Genomic DNA, 15,002 nt, shown 5'->3' with positions numbered 1-15,002 from the left:
TCAGCATAAAATGTATATCTGGAAGATGCCTTCTTCAGGGAGGCTTTAACCTGAGACCAGATAGTTTTAAATTTCTGGCATAAATTCTCCACAGCAGGAACTTGGGTGGGAGGGAGGGCAGGAAATTCTGGGAGAGACGGATGGTGACCGTATACCACAAAGAAAGGTGTTTTCGAAGATGACTCGTGATACATATTATTGTGGGCGAATTCAGCCCATGGAAGCAAATCTACCCAATTGTCCTGGTTGGCTGAGGAAAACATTCTTATGAAAGTCTCTAAATCCTGGTTGACTCTCTCGGTCTGCCCATTCGACTGAGTATGGTATGATGATGATAATGACAGTCGAATACCCAAGGTCTTGCAAAGGGCTCGCCAGAATCTGGAGACGAACTGCACTCCTCTGTCCGAAACGATCTCAGATGGACATCCATGAATCCGAAAAATTTCCATGATGAAATGGTCAGCCAATGTAGATGAAGAGGGTAATCCTGTCAAAGGAATGAAATGACCCATCTTTGAGAATCTATCTACCACTACCCAGATGGTATTACATTTCTTGCTGGGGGGAAGATCAGTGACAAAGTCCATACTTATATGGGTCCATGGTTTGGAAGGAATAGGTAGTGGTTGGAGTAGGCCCGCTGGTGTTCTACGGGAAGTTTTAAATTTTGAACAAATGTCACAAGCAGCCACAAATTCTTTGACATCTTTCCTAATCGAGGGCCACCAATAGCTCCGAGAGAGAATCTCTAGTGTTTTTCGTTCTCCAGAATGTCCAGTGAAGCGAGAGGAGTGATACCACGACAAAATCTTTTTACGCAGAGGTGGTGGCACAAGGGTTTTCCCAAATGGTAGAACATTGGTGGAAGAAGTGGCCAAACTCACAGATTTAGGATCCAATATAGGACGGTCAAAATATTCTTCAACGTCAGAGGAAGCAGCAACCGCCCGAGACAATGCATCAGCTTTTTTATTTTTTGAAGCCGGTTTGAAAGTTATGATTAAATCAAAGCGAGAGAAAAAAAGTGACCATCTTGCTTGTCGGGGGTTCATACATTGAGCTGACTGTAGATAGAGAAGATTTTTGTGGTCAGTAAAAATAGTCAAAGGGTGACGAGCCCCTTCCAGTAAATATCTCCACTCCTCTAAAGCCACCTTTATGGCCAATAGCTCCTTATCCCCGATAGTATAGTTCTTCTCAGCAGGTAGAAGAGCTCGGGAGTAGAAAGCACAGGGATGGAATTTCCTTTGTTCTGATCTTTGGGATAGAATGGCCCCTAGTCCAATATTAGAGGCATCTACTTCGAGGAAGAAGGGAAGGGTCACGTCAGGTTGTCGAAGAACAGGAGCGGTGGAGAACGCCTTCCTAAGGAATTGAAATGCTTGAAGAGCCTCAGCCGACCATTGCTTGGTATTGGCGCTCTTACGGGTCAGAGCCACGATTGGGGAGACAATGGAGGAGAAACCTTGAATGAAGCGTCGCTAATAGTTTGCGAATCCTAAGAAGCGTTGAATCGCCCTGAGAGTAGTTGGCTGGGACCAAAGTAGCACTGCATTGACTTTCTCCGGATCCATCTCTAGACCAACTCCAGAAACAATATATCCCAAGAATGGAATCTGGGATAATTCAAAGGAACATTTTTCTAACTTGCAGAATAGTAAATTTTTTCGGAGTTTAGAAAGGACCTCTGCCACATGCTGTTGATGGGAGGACAGATCTTGCGAGAAAATCAATATGTTGTCCAGATAGACGACGACACAAACATACAACAGATCCCGGAAGATTTCATTCACGAATCCCTGGAAGACAGCTGGGGCGTTACACAACCCAAAAGGCATGACTATATATTCATAGTGTCCATCCCTGGTGTTAAAAGCTGTCTTCCATTCATCTCCGGCCTTGATCCGAATTAAGTTGTAGGCGCCACGAAGATCTAGTTTAGTGAATATTCGAGCTCCCTTGATGCGGTCAAACAGTTCAGTAATTAACGGGATAGGGTAGCGATTTTTGATGGTAATGGCGTTAAGGCCTCGATAGTCTATACAATGTCGCAATGAATCATCCTTCTTTTTAACAAAAAAGAACCCCACTCCAGCGGGAGAGGTGGACGGCCGAATAAACCCACAATGGAGATTTTCTTTGACATAGTCAGACATCACCTGAGTCTCTGGTAACGAAAGAGGGTATACACGATCCCTAGGAGGGTTCTTGCCAGGTTGTAAGTCTATCGGACAATCCCAAGCCCGATGGGGTGGAAGGCGTTCTGACTGGGCTCTATCGAATACATCCGCAAAGGAAGCATACTGTGGAGGAAGGCCGGGCGGACAAGGTGCTATAGAAGATTTATTTATTTTTACTGGAACAACTCGAGTCAGACATTTGTGATGACAATTCGGACCCCAGGAAATGACTTGCGGAGTGTTCCAGTCAATCTGAGGAGAATGGAGTTGAAGCCACGGAAAGCCAAGTACAATAGGACTGGTAGTAACGGGAAGGACCAAAAAAGAAATTTGCTCTCAATGTAAAGCTCCGATTTAAAGGGTCAAAGGAATGGTACGTTGAGTAATGATTCCATTGATAACTCGTGAGCCATCTATAGCGGTGACAACAATAGCTGTTTTTAAAGGAATCACTGGTAAGGATCACTGACACACTAGGGAACTTGAAATAAAACTTCCGGCAGCACCAGAGTCAAGAAGTGCTTGAGACGTAAATGACTTGGTAGAAGTGGAAACAGTAACAGCGAAAGAACAAATTTTAGAGTCCATGAGACATGGAGAGGATTCCAGGGACCCTAACCTTACCTCTCCGGAACAGGTTAGGGACTCGCATTTCCCGACTTTCTGGGACAAGAGTTCAGCATATGAGGAGGGTCAGCGCAATAGATACAGAGTCTATTTTTCACTCGTCGCTCACTCTCCTCAGAAGTTAGTCTAGAGCGTCCTATCTCCATGAGTTCTACAGGAGGTGGAAGGTAACGAACTCGAGATGTCGGGTGAACTGAGACTTTAGATGAACTTTCTCTTTCAGAATCTCTTTCTCGAAATCTCATGTCTACTCTGTGGCACAGAGAAATCAAATCATCCAAGGAAGAGGGTAACTCTTGTGAGGTCAGAGCGTCTTTTATTTTGTCAGCAAGACCCTGCCAGAAGGCAGCTATCAGCGCCTCACTGTTCCATTGGAGTTCAGAGGCAAGTGTACGGAATTGGATTACGTACTGGCCTACTGAACGGGATCCTTGGCGTAGTCGGAGAATACTGGAGGCAGCAGAAATAACACGTCCAGGTTCGTCAAAAATTCTTCGGAAAGTTGAAATAAATATGGCACTATCTTCTAATAGAGGGTCATTTCTTTCCCACAGAGGGGAGGCCCACACCAGAGCCTGTCCGGAAAACAAAGAAATTAGATAGGCAACTTTAGAACGATGAGTAGGGAAATTGTGAGTTTGAAGTTTAAAATGAATGGACCACTGGTTGAGAAAAACCCTACAAGTTTTCGGGTCTCCATCATATTTAGCGGGAGTAGGCAGGTATAGCGTAGAGGTGGTAGACACCTGGGATGGCACTGGGGGAGAAGAAGACACTGGAGAATCAACAGTAGCTGAAACATTTTGCAAAGGGTCTCCTCGGGCGGCTAGGGCCTGAAAATATTGGAACAGCTGTTGCTGCCGAACATCTTGTTGTTCAATTCGAGTAACCAGATGCTGCAGCATCTCCCTAGCTGTTGGTTCCAATCCTGGGTTTGTCATGGCCTGTTCTTACTGTCACGGGCACTAGGAGTTTCTAACCAGGATTCACCAGGTGTGATTATGCTTACCAGAGGTGCGGAGTTTATCACAGCGATCCTCTGGGCAGTATGGTGAATGGTTGGAACAGCACAACAACTTAGGATAAGAAATGTCAATGGAGAGTCAGCGACTTGCAGCTATGCAGCAGGAGAGTCAGCGACTTGCAGCTATGCAGCAGGAGAGTCAGCGACTTGCAGCTATGCAGCAGGAGAGTCAGCGACTTGCAACTATGCAGCAGGAGAGTCAGCGACTTGCAGCTATAATGCGGAGGTAGGTATAACAACTGATGTGCAGTGAAGACTCGTGTCAGTGCAGGAGGGTAGCGGGGAGAGTCAGTGGTCTGCGGATAGCAAGTTGTACCACTGCTGTGATGGGAAGAGTTGTCCAGGTGCAGGTAGGAGCAGGAGCGTCAGTGGTCTGCAGATAGCAAGTTGTACCACTGCGGTGATGGCAAGACTTGTCCAGGTGCAGGTAGGTAGCGGGAGCGTCAGTGGTCCGCGGATAGCAAGTTGTACCACTACGGTGATGGGAAGACTTGTCCAGGTGCAGGTAGGTAGCGGGAGCGTCAGTGGTCTGCGGATAGCAAGTTGTACCACTGCGGTGATGGGAAGACTTGTCCAGGTGCAGGTAGGTAGCGGGAGCGTCAGTGGTCTGCGGATAGCAAGTTGTACCACTGCGGTGATGGAAAGACTTGTCCAGGTGCAGGTAGGTGGCGGAATAGCAGGTAGTCTGTAGCGGCAAGTATACCACTGATGAGCAAAGCAGGCTTGTCCAGGTGCAGGTATGCAGCTGAATAGCGAATAGTCTGTGGCGGGTACGTTACCACTGATGAGCAGAGCAGGCTTGTCCAGGTGCAGGTATGCAGCGGAATGGCAAGCAGTCTATAGCGGGTACGTTTACCACAGAAGAGCAGATAAGGCTTGTCCAGGTGTAGGCATGCAGCGGAGTAGAGGTAGTCTGTAGCGGGCAAGTTTACCACGGATGAGCAGAGACTTCTCCACAGCAAAACCGATCACACGAGCAGAACACAGGAAACACCTAGGAGTCTCAAGGGAATGAGAACCAAGAACAGGCAACGATACTAAGGACACAGGTGCCTTAAATAGTGAGTGGTGATTGATTCACCAATAGGATTAAAAGCAAGGTTTTAAGTTCAAGAGTCCTGCACATGCTCAATCCAGTCAAGATGGCGGACGGCCGCGGCTTACGACAGGCGCCGGCAGAAATGAGAGAGAGCCACGTACCAGACCAGAGGCACGAACCGTCCAGTGAGTGACACTATTTTTTCAATTTGTTATCACACAGTACCCACACAATTTAAACCTTGTTTATTCAGAAGTGTTTGTGTTTGCAGAAAATACCACTGGTTTCTTATTCCTCCGGCTACTAAAAAAAATTATACAAAATTGGCAAAAAAGTAGGATTTTTTTAACTGACAATGCAAGACAGTGAACGAAAAGCAATTGTGTGTATTATTATTATGTATAATATTTTTACTACATTTTTACTACATTTCTATATGTGGGCTTACTATACTTATGAACTGCAGTAAATTAAAAATAATTTTTGATGAACTTTATTAAGTTTAAAATAGTAATATATATTATTTCCCTCAAAACTGTGATATAATCATTGAATACTTATTTATTTTCTAATAATATATGTATATATATATATATATATATATATATATATATATATATATATAATCCATTAATAAAGAATAGTATAGTTTTTAAATGTATATTTAAGCTTTATGCTAAGCATATGTATCACAGTCCCTTGGTAGCATAATATCCAAGAAAAGCTAAAAATCTTAGAGTTACCTATCAATTTTTCATTTACTTCATAACATCATCTAATTTAAACAGATATGACAGTGAAATAAATGATAGAATATTTGTCTATATCCCATGGGTGAGTGGGAGAAATGATATAATATAATATAATATATCATAGAAATTAAACCTGCATTTAGTGTTAATTTCAGGAAAATACAAAGTCTAGATCAGATAACCACATTACAAAACATTGGAATTGCTGTTAGAGAACTTATAAAAGAGAAGTAGCAGTATGGTGAAATCATTACCCTGAGGAAGCTAATAAGGCAGGTGGGGCTGTTTTGTATTCATAGGGGGGGAATCAATTAGCTGTGAAGTGTCTCATGGACTTTCTGGAGACAGCATGCATTGGAGATAGAGGTGCAAGGAAGTGGTGCATGTCTCATCATGAACATATATTTATATAGCGCTGGCAAATTCCGTAGCGCTTTAATAGAACTTTTTTTAATAGCGTTAAATAAGTATTCAATGATTATCTCACAGTTTTGAAGATTATAGTTAGATTATAGATAGGTTATAGTTTTAACACAAGGAATTAGATGCTAAGAAAATGAAAGCCTTCAGATTCTGATTGGTGCTACAAGAAAATGGAGGAAATAAATGCTTTCTTTCATCATTATCACCAGTTATTTATATAGCGCCACAAATTCGTCAGCACTGTACAGAGAACTCATTCACATCTGTCCCTGCCCCATTGGAGCTTACAGACTAAATTGACACGAAGGTCAATTTGATAGCAGCCAATTAACCTACTAGTATGTTTTTGGAGTGTGGGAGGAAACCGGAGCACCCGGAGGAAACCCACGAAAAAACGGGGAGAACATACAAACTCCACTCAGATAAGGCCATGGTTGGGAATCGAACTAGTGACCCCAGTTCTGTGAGGCAAAAGTGCTACCCACTAAGCCAACGTGCTTTGTAAAATTATAAGATTTCTCCCAGCGTCCTTTTAGTTAAATAAGCTGGTTTGTTATTAAGTGTGTAAACATTGCTATGATGAAGCATATTTATGTGAAATTAACTATACATTAAGATATGCATTATTTGCATAGCTCTCAACATTCACAATCCCGAAAGCTAGACAAAATAAACCCCACTCCTGCCCTGTCCAAACTTCACCCACACTTTGCCGTATTTGGTGAAAACCCACCCTCTTTCTAATCAAGCCCTTTTTAGGCCACAACTTGGGACATCCCATCAAAATACAGACAGTTGTAAGATCATCATTTTGGCTGGACATCCCTGCGTAGTAGAGCAGCGGTGAATGGGTGCTGTGCGCAGTAATGGAAGAACAGCCTAGCGCATTTGAAAAAAGGGTGCCCCTGTGTATATAGGTGCCAGTAAGGGGGAAATATGGCAATTTTAGTGCCCTTCACCATCTCCTGTCACTTCATTATTTTCTGTAGGCAATGTACAGTGTCCCATTCGTCCTTCAAATCGAAGGGGTTAAACATGCATCTGTTGCTAAAATGTTTTGTTCTTGTTTATGATAAATGCATGTAGAAATGCATATGCAAAAGTTGAGTTGATATCTACCTATTTTTTTATTTTCATTTCCTCTGTTTACTATCAATAGAAGTTTTTACGAATTATAAATATGATTTCCGCTATTCCTATTTACCGGAGATTATCTTTATTTTATATTATAATTGCATTACTCTTCAGTCCCCACAAAGGATCATTTACATGTTTTACCCTGATTTTGTTTTCTATTATATTGGCAACTTTTAGTAGCCCTAAGGGGCGTATTCAATTGTTAGCGGTAACGCTGATAAACGAGCGCTCAAAAAATCTTACTGTTAATACGGTATTTACTCGCGGAATTTCAGCTCGCAGCCCCCTGAGCGGCGAGCTGAAATTTCGCGAGTAAACTACCGTATTAACGCATTTTGCGCGCAATATTACCGTATAAACGGTAATATTTTTTGAGCGCTCGTTTATCAGCGTTACCGCTAACAATTGAATACGCCCCTAAGTGTTTAATTAAATTTTACTACATTTCACAGAAATAATGATTCTGCAATCAATAATATCACTACCCATAGTACATTGGTTTTATTTTTTTTATTTTATTTGATATTTGTAACTAATTTATTGCTTTTAACTGTTTATTCCTTTCAGATTGGTCTGAACCATTTGTTCTTAATTATGTCTCATTGTGTTTACAATGTGCTCCAATTAAGGTGAATCAAATAATGAATCCAAAAAATGGACTATAAACACACATAAATGAAGGAAATATGGATGGTCTCATTTGATAAAATTATTTTTATTTTCACAGCCATTTGCGTTTAAGTGTTTATGTTGCCTGCTTCTCTGTACTTCAGTACAGTACTTCTTATTGCAAGTAAGATATTTAACTACGTAGTTCTATCTTCATGAAACAATACCCTGTAGGACACCACTAGTGTTTTTTTTGGGGGGTTTGTCATTAGGTGTAAGTTACTTTTAGAGATGGTCACTGACCCCCGTGTTTTGGTTTTGGATTCGGTTTTGGATCTGGATTACCGTCGTGTTTTGGTTTTGGTTTTGCAAAACCGCCATTGCGTGTTTTGGTTTTGGTTTTGTTTGGTTTTGTTTTGCTATTTTTTTGGAAAATCCATGTTTTTGGGCCTAAATTAACCCAATTTAGTGCTCCAACTGTTTTAGAGACAAGTAATCTAATTGTTGAGGTAATAAATCATCCAAAAAAACAGTTTAATTCTTCGATGGTAGGCCTATTCTACACACAAAACAGATTGTCTTCCTCTCCATCTATGCATATTGGCAATGCAGCCATCGTCTTTGAATGTATATTACACCCTACACTTATAGTTAAATATGTAAAGAAATGGAAAAAGCCAGTTTGGTTTCTGTCTCTCAAGGCCCCCCTCCACTTGTATAAAATACCAAAAAATTCAGCCATTATAGACTGTTAAATATTAATTGACATGGAGAAAGCCAGTTTGGTTTCTGTCTCTCTAGGCCCCCCTCCACTTGTATAAAATACCAAAAAATTCAGCCATTATAGACTGTACAATATTAATTGACATGGAGAAAGCCAGTTTAGTTTCTGCCTCTCTAGGCCCCCCTCCACTTGTATAAAATACCCAAAAATTCAGCCATTATAGACTGTACAATATTATGAAAAATGGACAAAGCCAGTTTAGGGTCACTCTGTCTATGACACCCTACCCTTAAGGATAAATTGCCCTAACAGCAGCCTTTCAAGATGGTATGTGATATGGAAATGCCACAAGTCCCTTTCCTCTTTGGGGGTAGATTGCACCCTACACTAACATAGAAAGTTTTAAAAAGATGTTATCGGCATCATCTTCAGCTTAATCCTCACCCTCATCATTGTGTACGTCATCATCACAGACTATCAATTCATCGCCGCTTGAATCCGCCATTAGAGAACAGTCAGTGCTTGGATGTCTTGGATGGTGAAGGCCTTCCTCGTGGAAGATGTAGTTCATTTTTATAAACATCATTTTCTCCACATTTTTGGGAAGAAACCTTCTACGGCGATCACTGACTAAGTTCCCTGCTGTGCTGAACACTCGTTCAGAGTACACACTGGAGGGTGGGCAGCTTAGGTATTGCAAAGCAAGTTTGTACATGGGTTTCCAAATGACCTGCTTTTCTTCCCAGTAAGGAAAGGGACTGTCTGGCATTTCCATATCAACTACCTCTTGAAAGTAATCCTCCACCATCCTTTGCATGTTTATATTCATATTGGATGGAGTTATGGGCAAAGTGACACATTTTTTTGAAAAATCCTTCAAACCAGCCCAGATGTTAAATTGTTCTCGTCTGCCCCCTGTGTCTTCCCTGCTTCTTTTTTGGAAATTTAATTTTTTACGAGCAACAGCTTGAGAAAGTGAAGGAGGACACGTTGTCAAGCCGAGGCCCAGTTCAGCAGCCAACTTGCTGAGCAATAGCTCCTTGCAAAAGTTCACATCTCGCTCATTTACAAGTAAAGACTCAATGTAGGTTTTAAACCTTGGATCAAGCACAGTGGCCAAAACGTACTGATCCGTGTTCAAGATCTTAATAACTCAAGGATCATTGTGAAGCGAATTAAGTACTTGATCGACAAGGCCAACATACTTTGCTGAATTGCTTGCTTACAGCTCCTCCTTCATTTTCTCAAGCTGCTTTTCCAATAGTCTAATTAAAGGAATGACTTAGCTCAAACTAGCAGAGTCTGCACTCACCTCACATGTCACAACTTAAAATGGTTTCAGCACCTTGCACAGCACTGAAAGGATTCCACACTGTGCAAGAGTGTAATACATCCCCCCTCCTTTCCCAATGTCATGGCTTGTGCAATATGCTTGGATGGCTTTGCGCTGTTCCTCCATCCTCTGAAGCATGTACAGGGTGGAATTCCACCGAGTTACCACCTCTTGCTTAAGTTGGTGGCAGGGCAAGTTAAACTGCTCTTGGAGCTGCTGTAATCTCCTACATGCTGTGGCTGAATGCCTGAAATGGCCTGAAATTTTACGGACCACCAAAAGCATCTCCTGCACCTCACGGTTATTTCGTAGGAAGCTCTGCACCACCAAGTTGATGGTGTGAGCAAAACAGGGAATATGTTTGAAATCACCCAGCTGTAATGCTCGTACTATATTGTTGGCGTTATCTGAAATTACATACCCTGGGGAGAGTCCGAGTGGTATAAGCCATGCATCAATCACATCTCTTAGTTTGCGTAACAAATTGTCAGCCGTATGCCTGTTAGTGAAGCCGGTGATACAAAGAGTGGCCTGCCTGTGACAAATGTTACGTAGTGGTGTACATGCTGCTGCTGTTCCTGCTGGTGAAGGTGAATGACCAACCCAATGGGCTGTCACAGTCATATAGTCTTTGGTTTGGCCACTTCTACTTGTCCACATATCTGTGGTTAGGTGAACAGTGGGCAGAATGGCATTTTTCAGTGCAATCTCTACATTTTTACACACTTTTTGGTATAGTTGTGGAATAGCTTTACGGGAGAAATGGTGTCGCGATGGAATTCTGTAACGCGGACACAAAACCTCAATTAACTGTGAAAAACCAGCTGCGTTTATTGTGGAGATTGGACGCAGATCTAACACTAACATTGCAGCCATGGCTTCTGTGATTCGCTTGGCGACTGGGTGACTGCTGTCATATTTGCTTCCCCTCGCAAATGATTGTTTCACAGTTAATTGCTGAAATGTAGGACTGCTCATTTTATTAACCTGCCTCTGGGATGACGATTCACCCCCAGCAGCAGCAACAGCAGCAGCAGGACTAACGCTTTCTTCAGAGGAATCAATAATAGTGTCGGAGTCATCCAGCCTTAAGTGGGATGCCGGGCTAACTCCGAGCGCTACTGAAGATATTGATGAGGATGGTGTGGTGGGTGTATTTTGTAGCTGTCGGTATGTCGGTGAGTGGAGGGTCTTAGCTGATGAGGGAGTGCTTGTATTCTTTTGGGAAGAACTTTCAGCTTTTCCCAACACTTTGCCATGAACTCTCGTTAAATGGTGTAAGATAGACGAGGTTCCAAGATGGTTAAGGTCCCTCCCTCGACTGACTGTGGCTTGACATACACTACAAATGGCTATACAATTGTTGTCTGGATTTGGGTAGAAATAATTCCACACATAAGAAGTGGATTTTTTTGTTTTATGCCCAGGCATGACAATGGCCTTTTTCTTGTCACGTGCCAGAACTGCTGCCACTGGTGCAGGACTTACACAAACAACCTCATCCTCATCAACATCCTCATTAGCGCCCTCGTCGCCTACACAAATCTCCCCCTCATCCTCTTCTAATTCCAAAGTGGCATCCTCAATTTGGGTATCACCGGCTACACTCGGGCTATTAAGGCATACATCAGCAGAATGCTCACGATTAGACATCCCACTGTTGGATGGACTCTCCACAGGGATTGTTGTCATTTGTGAATCAGAGCAAATATTCTCCTGTAATGCCTCACTGTTATCTTGCAGCTCGGCTTTGACGCGTAACAGTAGTTGTGCACCAATTGTAGGCTGGGTAACTTTTTGGGATCTGCCACTAATAGCCAAAGGTGAAGGCCTCATTCTCTCTTTGCCACTGCGTGTGTAGAATGGCATGCTTGCAATTTTTTTTTTATCGTCACTTAACTTTTGCTCAGTTACACTTCTTTTTTTCGCTTCAATACAGTAAATTATTTTTTGGTTTTTGTTTTTTGCACTAATTTGAAAACACTCTGTTGTTTGACATCGCCTTGGCCAGATGACGTACTGGGAACACTAACATCAGGACTGGTGACAGAACCTGGTTGCTCATTCAGATCATATGTGGACTGCTTTGAATCCATTCTGAGCGCAAACCACTGGGGAGTGCTAAAAATTATTTGGTAGATACTGCTGACAGATATGACTTTTGACAGCCAGAAATATTAATGCACAATTAGGGAGGACACCCCAAAAGCACTGAGGAGTGCTAAAAATTATTTAGTAGATACTGCTGACAGATATGACTTTTGACAGCCAGAAATATTAATGCACAATTAGGGAGGACACCCCAAAAGCACTGAGGAGTGCTAAAAATTATTTAGTAGATACTGCTGACAGTTATGACTTTTGACAGCCAGAAATATTAATGCACAATTAGGGAGGACACCCCAAAAGCACTGAGGAGTGCTAAAAATTATTTAGTAGATACTGCTGACAGATATGACTTTTAACAGCCAGAAATATTAATGCACAATTAGGGAGGACACCCCAAAAGCACTGAGGAGTGCTAAAAATTATTTAGTAGATACTGCTGACAGTTATGACTTTTGACAGCCAGAAATATTAATGCACAATTAGGGAGGACACCCCAAAAGCACTGAGGAGTGCTAAAAATTATTTAGTAGATACTGCTGACAGATATGACTTTTGACAGCCAGAAATATTAATGCACAATTAGGGAGGACACCCAAAGGCACTGAGGAGTGCTAAAAATTATTTAGTAGATACTGCTGACAGATATGACTTTTGACAGCCAGAAATATTAATGCACAATTAGGGAGGACACCCCAAATGCACTGAGGAGTGCTAAAAATTATTTAGTAGATACTGCTGACAGATATGACTTTTGACAGCCAGAAATTTTAATGCACAATTAGGAAGGACACCCCAAAAGCACTGAGGAGTGCTAAAAATTATTTAGTAGATACTGCTGACAGTTATGACTTTTGACAGCCAGAAATATTAATGCACAATTAGGGAGGACACCCCAAAAGCACTGAGGAGTGCTAAAAATTATTTAGCAGATACTGCTGACAGATATGACTTTTGACAGCCAGAAATATTAATGCACAATTAGGGAGGACACCCCAAAAGCACTGAGGAGTGCTAAAAATTATTTAGTAGATACTGCTGACAGTTATGACTTTTGACAGCCAGAAATATTAATGCACAATTAGGGAGGACACCCAAAAGCACTGAGGAGTGCTAAAAATTATTTAGTAGATACTGCTGACAGATATGACTTTTGACAGCCAGAAATATTAATGCACAATTAGGGAGGACACCCCAAAAGCACTGAGGAGTGCTAAAAATTATTTAGTAGATACTGCTGACAGATATGACTTTTGACAGCCAGAAATTTTAATGCACAATTAGGAAGGACACCCCAAAAGCACTGAGGAGTGCTAAAAATTATTTAGTAGATACTGCTGACAGATATGACTTTTGACAGCCAGAAATATTAATGCACAATTAGGGAGGACACCCCAAAAGCACTGAGGAGTGCTAAAAATTATTTAGTAGATACTGCTGACAGATATGACTTTTGACAGCCAGAAATATTTATGCACAATTATGGGGGACACCCCAAAAGCGCTGGGGAGTGCCAAATATTAAGTGTGAGCAAAAAATAATAAACCTCTATCCTCCTCTCTGCACTAGCGATTTTGGTTAGAGCAATTGCAAGAACAATATTGTATTCTCTGTCCCTGCTCTAATTAGCCTATGACTACACCCTGCTCTCTCCCTCTGTCAAATGGCGATGGATTGCTGTGGAGGCGTGTATTTATAAAGTTGAAGTATCGCGAGAACCGAGCCCCGAGATCCGACGACGTCACAATGACGTTCGGCCTCGATTTAGATTCGGAACGGGCGGGAGAGTACCGAGCTGCTCAACTCGGTACTCGGATACCCAATGTTCGGGTGGGTTCGGTTCTCGGAGAACCGGACCCGCCCATCTCTAGTTACTTTAGCCATATTTTAAAACTTTGGGTACACCAATAAGCTTCAAGCTCTCTTTTAGCTTATCTGCTCTCCACTCCTTATTTTTCTGGTTTAGTGTCTCCATTTTTTTGCTCAGTTTATTGTATGGTAAGTTTTATGTCTATTATTTGTTTATTTATTTACTAGTTGACGGTTATCTTTGTATCTTTTTATCAATTAAATTGGCTTTACTTATTTGTACCTTGCTTTCAGTTCCACTATTGGCTTGCATGCTTGCTATGGATGTGCCTATGTACCCTAATATTGCTATATTGCCTCTATGTGGTTTCATTAATGATATGTTTTTTTAATAGTACTTTTACTTTAGATATGTAAAGCATTAAACGTTATATAATAAAAAACTAACTGTTTTAAGACGATATTAGTAGTAATAAAAAAGACATCTTATGTTTTTTTTCTTTAAAAGTTCTATAAAGGATTATTTAAGAACAAGGGAAATTTAGGCAGGTGCAGCACAAATGCAATGTTTCTTTTTTGGTGATGCCATCTACTCTTATTTAGATATACACATAAATGTGTCAAGGTCACAATAGCAAGCAAGCTGCATTTTGTTTCTTCTGAGTTCGTGAGTAGAATTAATCAAATGCAGCAAAGAGAATTTGATTAGCAAGATTAGATAATCTAATAAACTTCATAGGAGTATCCATTTTTTAAACATTTAAACAGTTATGCTAAAAGAGATGGAAAAGTTTATTAACTTAGAAAAGCCTACACTAAATAATGTGTTTTAAGCCTGTAAGCATATGTTATAAATTTAGAATGTGCAAGGGAAATACAGATCAATTTCATAGAAGTAGAAAACATGACAACCCCTTTGCCTACAAAAACAATGTCAACTTTTCTCCCTTATGACATATGACCAGTTGACAACATTTGAATGTTATTTTTAAAAACACTTCGTTGCTAAGGCGATATGCTTGAACCATGTTGAAAATGGCCCTAGAACTAGTCAAACCTACACAAAAGTTCAAAACATTTTTGCAAGTTTGAAAAATTTGACTATGATTCAAGTTTCTTCTAGCAGGCTTGAGGCTGTTCAAAACTCTCAAACTGTTTGAGCTTGTTTGACAATCAACAAATCTGTTCACCGTTCGTTATTAACATATTCAACGTCCATCAAGAGAGTACAGAGTT

The 15,002-nt window shown here is 41.3% G+C and overlaps 1 protein-coding gene across 1 annotated transcript in view; it reads right to left on the bottom strand.

Annotated features, from left to right (window-relative positions):
- COL5A2 (collagen type V alpha 2 chain) overlaps positions 1–15,002 on the bottom strand; it is a 202,240-nt gene that overhangs the window by 90,300 nt on the left and 96,938 nt on the right. The window lies entirely within an intron of this gene.

Source organism: Mixophyes fleayi, chromosome 7, assembly GCF_038048845.1.
Source record: "Mixophyes fleayi isolate aMixFle1 chromosome 7, aMixFle1.hap1, whole genome shotgun sequence".
NCBI classification, from domain to species: Eukaryota; Metazoa; Chordata; class Amphibia; order Anura; family Limnodynastidae; genus Mixophyes; species Mixophyes fleayi.
Note: the sequence above shows the minus strand (reverse complement) of the source record. Positions and strands in the feature narration are given on the sequence as shown.